The sequence below is a fragment of the Saimiri boliviensis genome, chromosome 2 (genome assembly GCF_048565385.1).
Source record: "Saimiri boliviensis isolate mSaiBol1 chromosome 2, mSaiBol1.pri, whole genome shotgun sequence".
Classification (NCBI taxonomy): Eukaryota; Metazoa; Chordata; class Mammalia; order Primates; family Cebidae; genus Saimiri; species Saimiri boliviensis.
The window spans coordinates 92,531,452-92,543,474 of NC_133450.1; positions in this window are offsets into that span (position 1 = coordinate 92,531,452).

Here is a 12,023-nt window from a genome sequence, read left to right on the forward strand (position 1 = left end):
CTCCTGAGCTCAAAGGATCCTTCTGTCTTGGACTCCCAAAGTGCTGAGATAACAGGCATGAGCCATCTCATCTTTTGACTTTTCCAGAGAAGCCAGCAATCTGGCAAAAGATCCTGATTTGATTGTTAGTAAGAAATTTAAATGTTTGATAAAACCCTATGCAAGCCAACAGATTAAACTAGCAGGTCTCGGATTCGATAGCTGTGGCTTAGGGTTTTGACGATTAAAAAGAATTGGCTTTCATTTTTATTTTATTTTTAAAAAATTGTTTATGTATTTATTTATTTTTGAGACAGGGTCTCTCTGTCACCCAGGCTGGAATACAGCAGTGTGATCTTGGCTCACTGCAACTTCCACCTCCCGGGTTCAAGCGATTCTCATGCCCCAGCCTCCTGAGTAGCTGGGATCACAGGTGCGTACCATCACACCCAGCTAATTTTTGTATTTTTTGTAGAGATGGGTTTTCACCATGTTGCCCAGATTGGTCTTGAACTTCTGACCTCAAGGTCCTCAAGTAATCCACCTGCCTTGGCCTCCCAAAGTGCTAGGATTACAGGCCTGAGCCATCACACCCAGCCAGCTTTTATTTTTATTAAGAAGTTGCGCCTGTAATCCCAGCACTTTGGGAGGCCGAGGCGGGTGGATCACGAGGTCGAGAGATCGAGACCATCCTGGTCAACATGGTGAAACCCCGTCTCTACTAAAGGTGCAAAAAATTACCTGGGCATGGTGGCGTGTGCCTGTAATCCCAGCTACTTAGGAGGCTGAGGCAGGAGAATTGCCTGAGCCCAGGAGGCGGAGGTTGCGGTGAGCCGAGATCGCGCCATTGCACTCCAGCCTGGGTAACAAGAGCGAAACTCCGTCTCAAAAAAAAAAAAAAAAAAGAAGTTGCTACCTGACAAATAATCAGACATTCTGGTGTTAACTTTATGTGTTTGTCTTACATTTTTGTTTATATGTGGCAGAAGAGACCAAAAAAAGCTCCCATCTGCATTTATCAACTAATGGCCAATATTGCTTTATCTAAACCCTCACGTACTCCTTCTCATATTATGTTGAAGCAAATCTTAGATATCCTCTCACCCATAAATATTTAAACATACATAACCACAATACAATTATAGCACTTAAAATTATTTTTAATATGAAATACCCAGTCATTGTTCAAGTTCCAGTCATCTTAAGAATGTCATCATGTTTTTGAAAAATTAGTTTGTTTGAATCAGAATCCAAATAAAGTCCACATGGTTGATATGCTTATGTTTGCTTTTGATATTGTTTTTCTGCACATTGATTTTGCTGAAATGGCTATTACTAATCTGTTTGTACGTAACCTTTCACTAAAAGATTTGTAAAAATGTAATGAAGGTTTGCAAGGCCAAGCTCTGTGGTTATATTAGAATTAGAAGTTAGTTTGATATCATCTTATAAACAGCTAAATTCTGTCAAAGAAAAATCCATTTTTAATGCATGATTGAATATTGATAATTAATGGGAACTATGAGGAAGTCGTATGCAAAGATTAATTACCAACTGAGCTCCAAGAACATTTTTCTTCCTTTGTAATCTTACCTCCTGAGAGAAATAGTCTATATTGGTCCTAGAGTGAATTGACAGATATGTCCAGAAGGAAAAGTCACTGACTTTAATCTTTATTGGTCATGCTTAATTGGATGTACTATTAGTTTTTATTTGCAGAGACAGTATTTTTCAGTTAATTCTTTCTGTAATGCTGGAATTGGAAGGTGGAGATCCTGAGGTCTTTCTTACTGTACTGGTTGTATGAGGCTATGCGTCCTGGCACGTCTTTCTAAATATTTCTTTTTTATCGGAATTGCCTGAAATCAATCCTTGCTGATGAAAAATGTAACTCCATCAGGGTCATCCTTTACAGGCCAACTGTCTTCATTGTGGTAGCTAAACTGTGACTTAAAGAGATGTCCTGAACTTCCTGCTTCAGATAGTAACTTGAACGAAACTGACCCCTAAAATCCAAGTGCATTAAAATGAGGGAAAATATTGTGAGTGCATGAAAAAAAAAGCCAGAGAGGCGTAGCTGTTTGTCCCTGCTGGTGCACGTTGAATTTGCACATCCACCTAAACTTCTGCTCAAAATTGTTTCTAGCCAAGAGGCATCTGCAGATCAGTCTCTGACTGGCAGCAGCTCAGATTTGGTTTGCAAAGGTGGCTGGTGGCCGGTGGCTAATTACATGTTTGACGAACTTGTTGTTAAGACAATGCTGCATGTGTCCTTCCCTGGCTGCAAATTGCCAGATTACTGGAGGGTTTCCTGTATGGATACTAATTATGCCTAATTTGGTCCTGAAATTTCCGCATTTGTCTTTCTGTCACAAAGTTTGTGATTACAAATGGCTCCTGTTGATTGGGAGTGAGGCTACATTTCTGATGGTTCACATGTGTAATAAAGCTATTCATGAAACCAGCAGTGTTTAGCCGTCTTTACAAAACACAGACATCCATGGTTATTTGCATCCCTGAGAAAAGTTTGCTCTCTCTAGGTATTTGTTTCCACAACAGTTAATTACCTGAAAAACAGGAACAAAGCTTCCAAATGTGACACTGTGTGGAAAGGGAAGGGGCTGCCGCTTCATGACTGAGGGATGTGAGTTTCACCCTACACAGGCAGGCAGGGAGAAGGCTTTGCTGGAATACAGGCAATGGCAGGCAGCCCCTGGATTGCCAACCTCATTAACCAGTGAGCTCAGGGGTTCTTCTGAGCCAGAAGGCCCACCACTGGATTCCTGTGTTCCTATCTGTAGGTGGTGGAGCCCAGGCTAGAGCTAAGGTTTCTTCTTCCTTTTCATATTTGCTGAAAAGTTTTTTTTTTTTTCTTAGTTGGAGTCTCACTCTGTCACCCAGGCTGGAATGCAGTGGCGCAATCTCAGCTTTGCAACCTCTACCTCCTGGGTTCGAACGATTCTCCTGCCTCAGCCTCCTGAATAGCTAGAATTAGAGGTATGAGCTGCCACGCCAGGCTCCTTTTTTTATTTTTAGTAGAGACGGGGTTTTACCATGTTGGTCAGGCTGGTCTCAAACTCCCAACCTCAGGTGGTCCGCCTGCCTCAGCCTTCCGAAGTGCTGGGATTACAGGCTTGAGCCACCGTGCCTGGCTTGCTGAAGAGTTTTTGCAAGTGATTAGGGCACTGGCTCTCAAATGCTTTTGTTCTAAGACAATTCTAATACTTCCTCTCCCAAGCGAAGAGCCTGTTAAGGTATCTCTGCTGCTGCAGAGTGAAGACGGAAGGCCCTGGTTCCAAGGCTGCGACTAAGGGTGGTGTGTGGTGGAGGAAGATAGGGAAAGGGGATGTGGAAGAATCACTGGAGAGCAGAGGCCAAGATGAATGTCAAGGCTGGTGGGACCAAGCGGACAGGATGGGGATGGGGAACAGAGGTGAAATCGAGGTGACAGGAGCTGACCCAGCTGGAGGAAGTGTGCCAGTATCAAGTAGGTACTGCAAGGCATAATCCCACCCAGGGAAAAATGGGGAATCGAGGAGAACGCCCACCCAGGCCCAGTGGCCAGATTGGACTCTTCGTCCTTGCCCAGGTCTTTGAGCCGCGCCTTGCCATCTTTGACCATTTTTAATGAACTACTAACACCCCAAAACTGAGCTATGCGCTGGAAATCTGCCTTTGAGAAGAGCCTTGTGTATTATCTTGCTGTCAACTAAATGCCTAGGTGTTTTAGAAGACGTTTTGAGTCAGTAAAGCACTAACTGTTAAATTGCTCAGAAGTGATTTTGTCTGGACTTTGAGGTGGTCTGCTTATGCAGGAGATGGGGGCTACCTTTGCTGCTCTATGTGTCTTCCATGTGACCACAAAAGGCAGAAGTCAGAGAGGTTTAAGGTTTCCCCAGCTGCCAGTGTTAACATAACCAGAAAAAGTGTGTATGCTCTACATAGGGGCTGTCTGTTCTAACAGGTGGTCACAGATCCCTACAAAGTAATTAAACATCCATATTATCTCCGGAATAAGAAAACCAATCCTGTTAACTAGTAACACATATAAGGTCAATATCCCTGGCCATCAAGATTAACCAACCGGCCACTCCCAAGATTGTCTGTGGCAAAAAGCTCAGATAGCTTGTTTTCCCTTAGGAGTAGCAAGGACCAGGCGACTTTAAGTTCCATAATTGTGTTCCTCTCAGGTCTATGTGACTGCACTAGGGTTAAGTATAGGTCAGGATCACTTTATGACCTTGAGCAAGTTCAAGCCACAATGGCTCCATGGTAACACGTGTTTTCTTGAGGTTAATTTCAGTGAGGACCACCAGCTGTATTGGAGTTGGAATTGAGGCAGTCAGAGGAAGCGTGGTACAGGGCTGCCTGATGGTCTAGAGTTGGAAATGGGGTTATAACATTGGGAAAAACCCACACGGAGGCAATGGATCGCTCAGCAAGGCTAGTTTGCTTCCTGCAGGAAGGAGGCAACTCGCCAGCCGTCTTGCCACGAGAGCACACCTGAACAAAGGAGACAGGGACATTTATGACTTTCATAACCTGATGCAATCGCCCTACTGCTGTGTCCAGTTTCCACTGGCCAGAACCGGACCTCACATTCTATTCTTGACCCAATCACCTAAAACTTGGAAATTTTCTAAAGCCGTAAAGGCATAGGGAACAAAAGTAAAGAGGAAGTCCTTGAGGGATACTTAGAGAAGTGATAACATTTCCAAACAAGGAAGGAGAATAAGCTATGACCTAAGACTTGCCTGGGTTTGTCCAGGCGTGTCAGGGCAAATATCTAGGTTAAAATGTAAGAACTAAGAACACGGGATGCATTTTTTTTTTTAATTATGACTAACAGCTACTTTTAAGATTATTAACAGAAGCTTTTTTAAAAAATTTATTTAAAGATGGGGTTTCACCATGGTGGCCAGGCTGGTCTTGAACTCCTGACCTCAGGTGATCGACCCACTTCGGCCTCCCAAAGTGCTAGGATTATAGGCCTGAGCCATCGCGCCCGGCCAGCATTTTTTTTTTTTTTTTAAAGAGATGGGGTTTCACTGTGTTAGGCAGGATGGTCTCGAAGGATTATTAACAAAAGCTTTAGAGTAAATTAACCTTTGAAGAAACTGTTATTTATTTGGAATGAACTAGGAGGAACGCTTTGAAGAGAAACCTTTTATTTATTGTTATTTGCTACATCTAGCACACCTTCTTCTGTTTGAAACCCCTGCCAAGTCTATCGTGTTTCCTTATCTGCTGGACAGAGAGAGAAAAACCTATTTTCAACACAGAAAATGGGTTTGGGCCCAAATTTGGCATCATGTTTGGAATCTGGGATCATCCAGCACTTACTATGAGCTGTTTGGACAAGGACCTGAAAGTCCCCATGCATTTGTTCTTCTCATCCATGTAAAGGCCAATTCTTGCCTCAGAGATTTGTTGTGTAGATTAAATGATAATGGGTATAAAACTTTTAGTATTGGCCGAGCGTGGTGGCTCATGCCTGTAATCCCAGCACTTTGGGAGGCTGAGGCGGGCGGATTGCCTGAGGTCCGGAATTCAAGACCAGCCTGCCCAGCATGGAGAAATCCCGTCTCTACCAAAAATACAAAAAATGAGCCAGGCATGGTGGCACATGCCTGTAATGCCAGCGACTCAGGAAGCTGAGGCAGCAGAATTGCTTGAACCTGGGAGGCGAGGGTTGTGGTGAGCGGAGATTGCACCATTGCACTCCAGCCTGGGCAATAAGAACAAAACTCCATCTCAAAAAACGAACAAACAAAAACTGTTAGTATTAAGCTGATAGCACTCCATCCCCCGCAAAACCATGGCCACTAGAACTGTCAGTGAAAGAACCCAGCACTGTGCTCTTCAGGCAGCCAGAGCGGTTCTGCCATTGCAAAGCTTCGTCTCCACCCAAGGCTCTCAGGGTGCCACCGCTGCTGCCTTAACTAAGGAAGAAGAGAGACTCAAACCCACTGCCTGTGAAACTGTGTGCTCCTCAAAGATAATATTACAATGATTCCGCCCCACCCCTTCCGGCCCCATCCCACAGGAACCCTTCAGTTTCCAGGCCCCTTTAGTTCTCCTGAGATGTGGGAGGCAATGCCAGCAGCCGCAGACACCCTGGGAAAATGGATAACTGCTTTTCCTGGAAAGGCTGGCCTGGGGTAGAGCCTGGGGTAGAGCATGAGAAGGGAAGGCAGGGGTGTGTGAGGGGCTGGAACAAGGACAGTCTGGTTAGGCACTGTTTCTGAATGGGGCCCGCCCCAGCCGCCTCCCCATCGAAGCTGTTTCTATTACCCTTCCACGGGCTGTCATTTTCCATAGCCCAGCCTTTTGTTCGCTGTTTCCTAGCTTTGCCATGAAAATTTGTTGCAGGCAGAAATCTGACATGGGATGTCTTAAGCCAAGAAGCAGCTTTTTATTTTAGTTTTTCTCTTTCTGACAGATTTTGAATTTGTCATTTAGTCCATTTTAACCCAGAAAAGTCTTTTCAAAGTAGACCGCACCCCACCTCTCCGAATCTTCTGGTGGTGAGTTCTAGCAGCAGCAGCAGCTTCTCCAGGGGTCCCTGACCCTCCCTTCTGGACCTAAGCCTAAAGGAGCTTCTCCCACAGCCTCTCCTGAGCATGCTGGTATTCCCTTAGTGATGGCAAACATCACAACCTTGCTCTTGGCAACTTCTCTTATTAATTCTGTGCCCAGAACTTGCTTGGGCACTAGTGGGAATCTCGCAGCTGGAGAGGAACACCTCTGTACAATATAGAAGCACATACACGCCCGGCGTGGTGGCTCAAGCCTGTAATCCCAGCACTTTGGGAGGCCGAGGCGGGCGGATCACAAGGTCGAGAGATCGAGACCAACCTGGTCAACATGGTGAAACCCCGTCTCTACTAAAAATACAAAAAATTAGCTGGGCATGGTGGCGCATGCCTGTAATCCCAGCTACTCAGGAGGCTGAGGCAGGAGAATTGCCTGAACCCAGGAGGCGGAGGTTGCGGTGAGCCGAGATCGCGCCATTGCACTCCAGCCTGGGAAACAAGAGCGAAACTCCGTCTCAAAAAAAAAAAAAAAAAAAAAAAAAAAAAAAAAAAAATTAGCTGGGCATGCTGGCTCGTGCCTGTAATCCCAGCTACTCAGGAGGCTGAGGCAGGAGAATTGCCTGAACCCAGGAGGCGGAGGTTGCGGTGAGCCGAGATCGCGCCATTGCACTCCAGCCTGGATAACAAGAGCGAAAACTCCGTCTCAAAAAAAAAAAAAAAAAAAAAAAAAAAAAAAAAAAAGAAGCACATACACACAAAGGACAGGGGAGAATGGGGGATGTTTGAAGTGCTTATATTCCGTGCATAACTACTAATAAATTAACCTTTTCACTGAAAAAATTATAGACATTTAGAATAAAATACAAAATATTTTCAATCCAGAAATGTAAATTTTGCCTTTTAGTGTTTACTTCAAAGAAAGCCTACTGACAAAACGAGAGCTCTTGAAAATACAGGATAGGCTGGGCGCGGTGGCTCATGCTAGTCCTAGCACTCTGGGAGGCTGAGGCAGGTGGATCACCTGAGGTCAGGAGTTCGAACCCAGCCTGGGCAACATGGTGAAACCCCATTTCTACTAAAATACAAAAATTAACCAGGCATTGTGGTGGGCACCTATGATCCCAGCTACTTGGGAGGCTGAAGCAGGATAATTGCTTGAACCCGAAGGCAGAAGTTGCAGTGAGCTGAGATCGCGCCACTGCACTCCAGCCTGGGTGACAAAGAGAGATTCCGTCTCAGTAAGAAAAAAAAATACAGTATAGGCTACTTTGACAAAAATAAAATTTAGGCTGGGTGCACAGTGGCTCATGCCTCTAATCCCAGCACTTTGGGAGGTTGAGGCAGGAGTTAGAGACCAGCCTGTACGACATAGCAATACCCTATCTCCATAAAAAACATGTAGTGATAATCAAGAGCAAGATTTAGTAAAGCCTTTGCTTTCAGGCTGAATTTTATTTATCTCACTGTCCATTTACTCATTCATCTAATATTGTTGAATGTCTATTAGGTACAAAGTTGTCATTTAGAAAATGTTATATGATTATTTTCTGAGATTATCCCTTCATACATGTTATTGTTTTATATTGTTAAAGTACCTTATTTTATTTTTGAGACAGGGTCTTGCTGTCACATAGGATGGAGTGCAGTGGCGCCATCACAGCTCACTGCAGAGCCTCCACTTCCTAGGCTCAAGCAACCCTCTTTCCTCAGCCTCCTGAGTCGCTGGAACTACAGGTGCACCCCGCATCAACCAGTTAATTTTTAAATTTTTTGTAGAGATGAGGTCTCACCATGTTGCCCAGGCTGGTCTTGAACTCCTGAGCTCAAGGGATTCTCCTACCATGGCCTCCCAAAGAGCTGGGATTATAGGTGTGAGCCATCACGTATGGCCTAAAGTACTTTATAAAATGCAGTTCTTACCATGAAAATTCCCTCTCTGCCACTGAAAACTTTTTGACTTCATAGAAAGCTAGAAAAGGTAGAGAGAACCCACAATGCCAGAAGCTAGTTTGCATCACTAATACCAGAATTGAATTATCAGCCTTGATTCTCTTTGGGTGGAAGTTGGGGGCATGGAAGAAGAGAAGTTTCCTTGTGTACCCATTACAGACCAGATGCTTTACAGAAACAATCTCCTTTCATTCTCACAACCCGCCGAGGTAGATATGCTGTTCATTTTATAGTTCAAATAACTGAAGCTGGGAAAGAGGATGAAACTTCTCCAAAGTCACATAACTTGTTGGTGTTGGCATTACAACCCTCAGTATCTTTTATTGCACTATCCATTTCACTCAATACATAAGTTTTTTCTTTTCTTTTTTTTCCCCCGCTTTGAGACAGAGTCTTGCTCTGTCATCCAGGCTGGAGTGCAATGGCATGATCTCGGCTTACTGCAACCTCTGTCTCCTGGGTTCTAGTGATTATCCCGCCTCAGCTTCCCAAGTAGTTGGGATTATAGGTGTGCACCACCACACCCAGCTAATCTTTGTATTTTTAGTAGAGACGAGGTTTCCCTATATTGGCCAGGCTGGTCTTGAACTCCTTATCTCATGATCTGCCCGCCTCAGCCTAAAGTGCTGGGATTACAGGCATGAGCCACTGCCCGAGGCTCAATACATAATTTTATTGAACACCTGCTATGTATTAATACTAGGCACAGTCCCAGAAACTAAGGATACATTAGTGAACAAAATAAAGTCTCTGCCCCCATGGAGTTCCCATTCGGTGGTAGAGAAGGCAATAAACAAATCCATGGTAGGGCCGGGCGCGGTGGCTCACACCTGTAATCCCAGCACTTTGGGAGGCTGAGGTGGGTGGATCACAAAGTCAAGAGATCGAGACCATCCTGGTTAACATGGTGAAACCCCGTCTCTACTAAAAATACAAAAAAGTTAGCTGGGCATGGTGGCGTGTGCCTGTAATCCCAGCTACTCAGGAGGCTGAGGCAGGAGAATTGCCTGAACCCAGGAGGCGGAGGTTGCGGTGAGCCGAGATCGTGCCATTGCACTCCAGCCTGGGTAAAGAGCGAAACTCCGTCTCAAAAATAAATAAATAAATAAATAAACAAATCCATGATGAAATGTTGGCTGGTGGTGAGGAGATGAAAAGTGAAGCAGGGTGAGGGGAGGGAGAATGAGAGGGGTGGGGTGGCTATGTTGGTCTCCAGCATCTGTCCACTCGGCAGGAGACCTCTTTCCGCAGACTGCGCCATGTTGCCAGGCTCTTTCCTGGATGTGAAGGGAGGGAAAGCATGGGTGAGCACGTGGGCATGTATGTGTGTACCTGCAGTGTGTGGGCGTGAGGAGGGAAGGCAGTGAAACAGCGAGGGATGAAGAGAAAAACAAGGAGACCAAGTCGAATTTGCAAGGCAGATGTTGTTCCCTGGGCTTTCCTCTACTCGGTTCTTCAAGCTGTATTTTAGCAGTTGGGTGACCTCCCAGCACACCCGGGCTTCCCTGTCTGCATCCTTGGCTGTTGCTACAACCTCTGCCTTCTGGAGTGGGCCTGCTCTGAAGATGACAGATACCACTCCTTCCTCCTTCATTCCCTTAAATGTCAGCCAATCCTTGTGATCTTGCTGGGTCTCCTTCCAAAGGCACGTGTTCTATGTTTCCATCCTCTAGGGCCTATTAAGTGACCAGATAGTTTGTTTCCATACAAAAGTAACTGATTGTGCATTGTATTTACATGTTGATAGGCTGCAAGTATGTCTCAATGTTGCAGTGCCTCAGGGCTTCTTCTCATCTTTACTTTGACCCAGTGGTGATCTCATCCAGTTTCAAGGCTTTGAATACACCTGTGAATAGATGACTCTTAAAATTATATTCCTTTTTTTTTTTTTTTTTTTTTGAGATGGAGTTTGGCTCTTGTTACCCAGGCTGGAGTGCAATGGCGCGATCTCAGCTCACCGCAACCTCCGCCTCCTGGGTTCAGGTAATTCTCCTGCCTCAGCCTCCCGAGTAGCTGGGATTACAGGCACGCGCCACCATGCCCAGCTAATTTTTTGTATTTTTAGTAGAGACGGGGTTTCACCATGTTGACCAGGTTGGTCTCGATCTCTTGACCTCGTGATCCACCCACCTCGGCCTCCCAAAGTGCTGGGATTACAGGCTTGAGCCACCGTGCCCGGCTCCTTTTTTTTTTTTTTTGGTGGCGGGGGGTGGGGGGAGATCTTCCTCTGTCATCCAGGCTAGAGTACAGTGGTGTGATCACTACAACCTCTACCTCCTGCATTCAAGCAGTTCTCCTGCCTCAATCAGCCTCCCAGGTAGCTGGAACTACAGGCACGTACCACTAGGCCCAGCTAATTTTTGTATTTTTAGTGGAGACGGGGTTTCACCATACTGGCCATGCTGGTCTCAAACTCCTGACCTTGTGATCCAACTGCCTCAGCCTCCCAAAGTGCTGGAATTACAGGTGTGAGCCACTGCGCCCAGCCCAAAGTTATATTCCATTGTAGGCTGCCCTCTCTGCCTATTTGATTTTTCTGTGGGCAGTCTAATAGACATCCCAAAATGAGCACCGTATGTCCAAATCCTGGTTTTCATCTGCAGCCTTCATCTAAGTAAACAGCAACTTCATTTGTCCAGCTGCTCAGGACAACCAATTTGGGGTCTTCTTTTACACCTCCTTGATTCTCACGCCCAGAAGGGGCTGGCTCCCCTTCAAATACATCCTGAATTCAATTCTTTCTGTCTCTTTCTGCTGTCACTCTAGTTCAAGCCACAGTCATCTCTTGGCCTGGTGATCCCCACAGCCTTCTTACCCTTCCTGTGGTCTGTTCTACCTCAGTGGCCAGAGCGATCTTGTTCGTTAGCAAATCAGATCACCTGTCGCCTCAGTCTACGCCCTCCAGTGGCTCCCCTCTTATTTAGAGGAGAGCTTGAAACTGCTCTCCTCTCCTCTGAAAAGAAATAGAGCTAAAAGAAACCAACAAAGCGAGCCCTACCTTTCCGAGGCGTCTCCTTTTGTTCCCCTCCCTCTCAGGTGGGAGTGCCCTGGTCTCTGATGTCCTCAGGACCACGCTCTGGCTGCAGCTGGAGCTATCCTCACCTGATCCATGATTAGTTGGTCATTTTAAAGTTGGTCAAGGTGAGATTTGCTACGAAATGTATTTCTCAGTTCTGAGAACTCTCCCTAGTGTGCCTGGGAGATAAGAACTTCCAGTGACTTTAAGAAGAGGCTGTCCCCTCTGTCGCCACCCGTATAGGAATTAACATTCTGTCTCCATACAGCTGCTCAAAGCTCCCACCTATGGGAAATGCCTGTTTGTTTCAACACCGCATCCAGCAGCTTTCTGCTACTTGGCTCTTCCACTACTTTTTCTTTTTTCTTTTTTTTTTTCCCCGCTTTTTAAGAAAACGAAGTCCGTTTTAATTTTGTGGGTTTGACAGAACTAGGACAATAGGACAATGTTTGCTGGGATCACATTTTTGAGTGTGAATTTGTTTGGCGGAATCAGTGTTTGCAAGAAGCAGATAAAACTTGACTGTTGGAGAACCTTGCTGG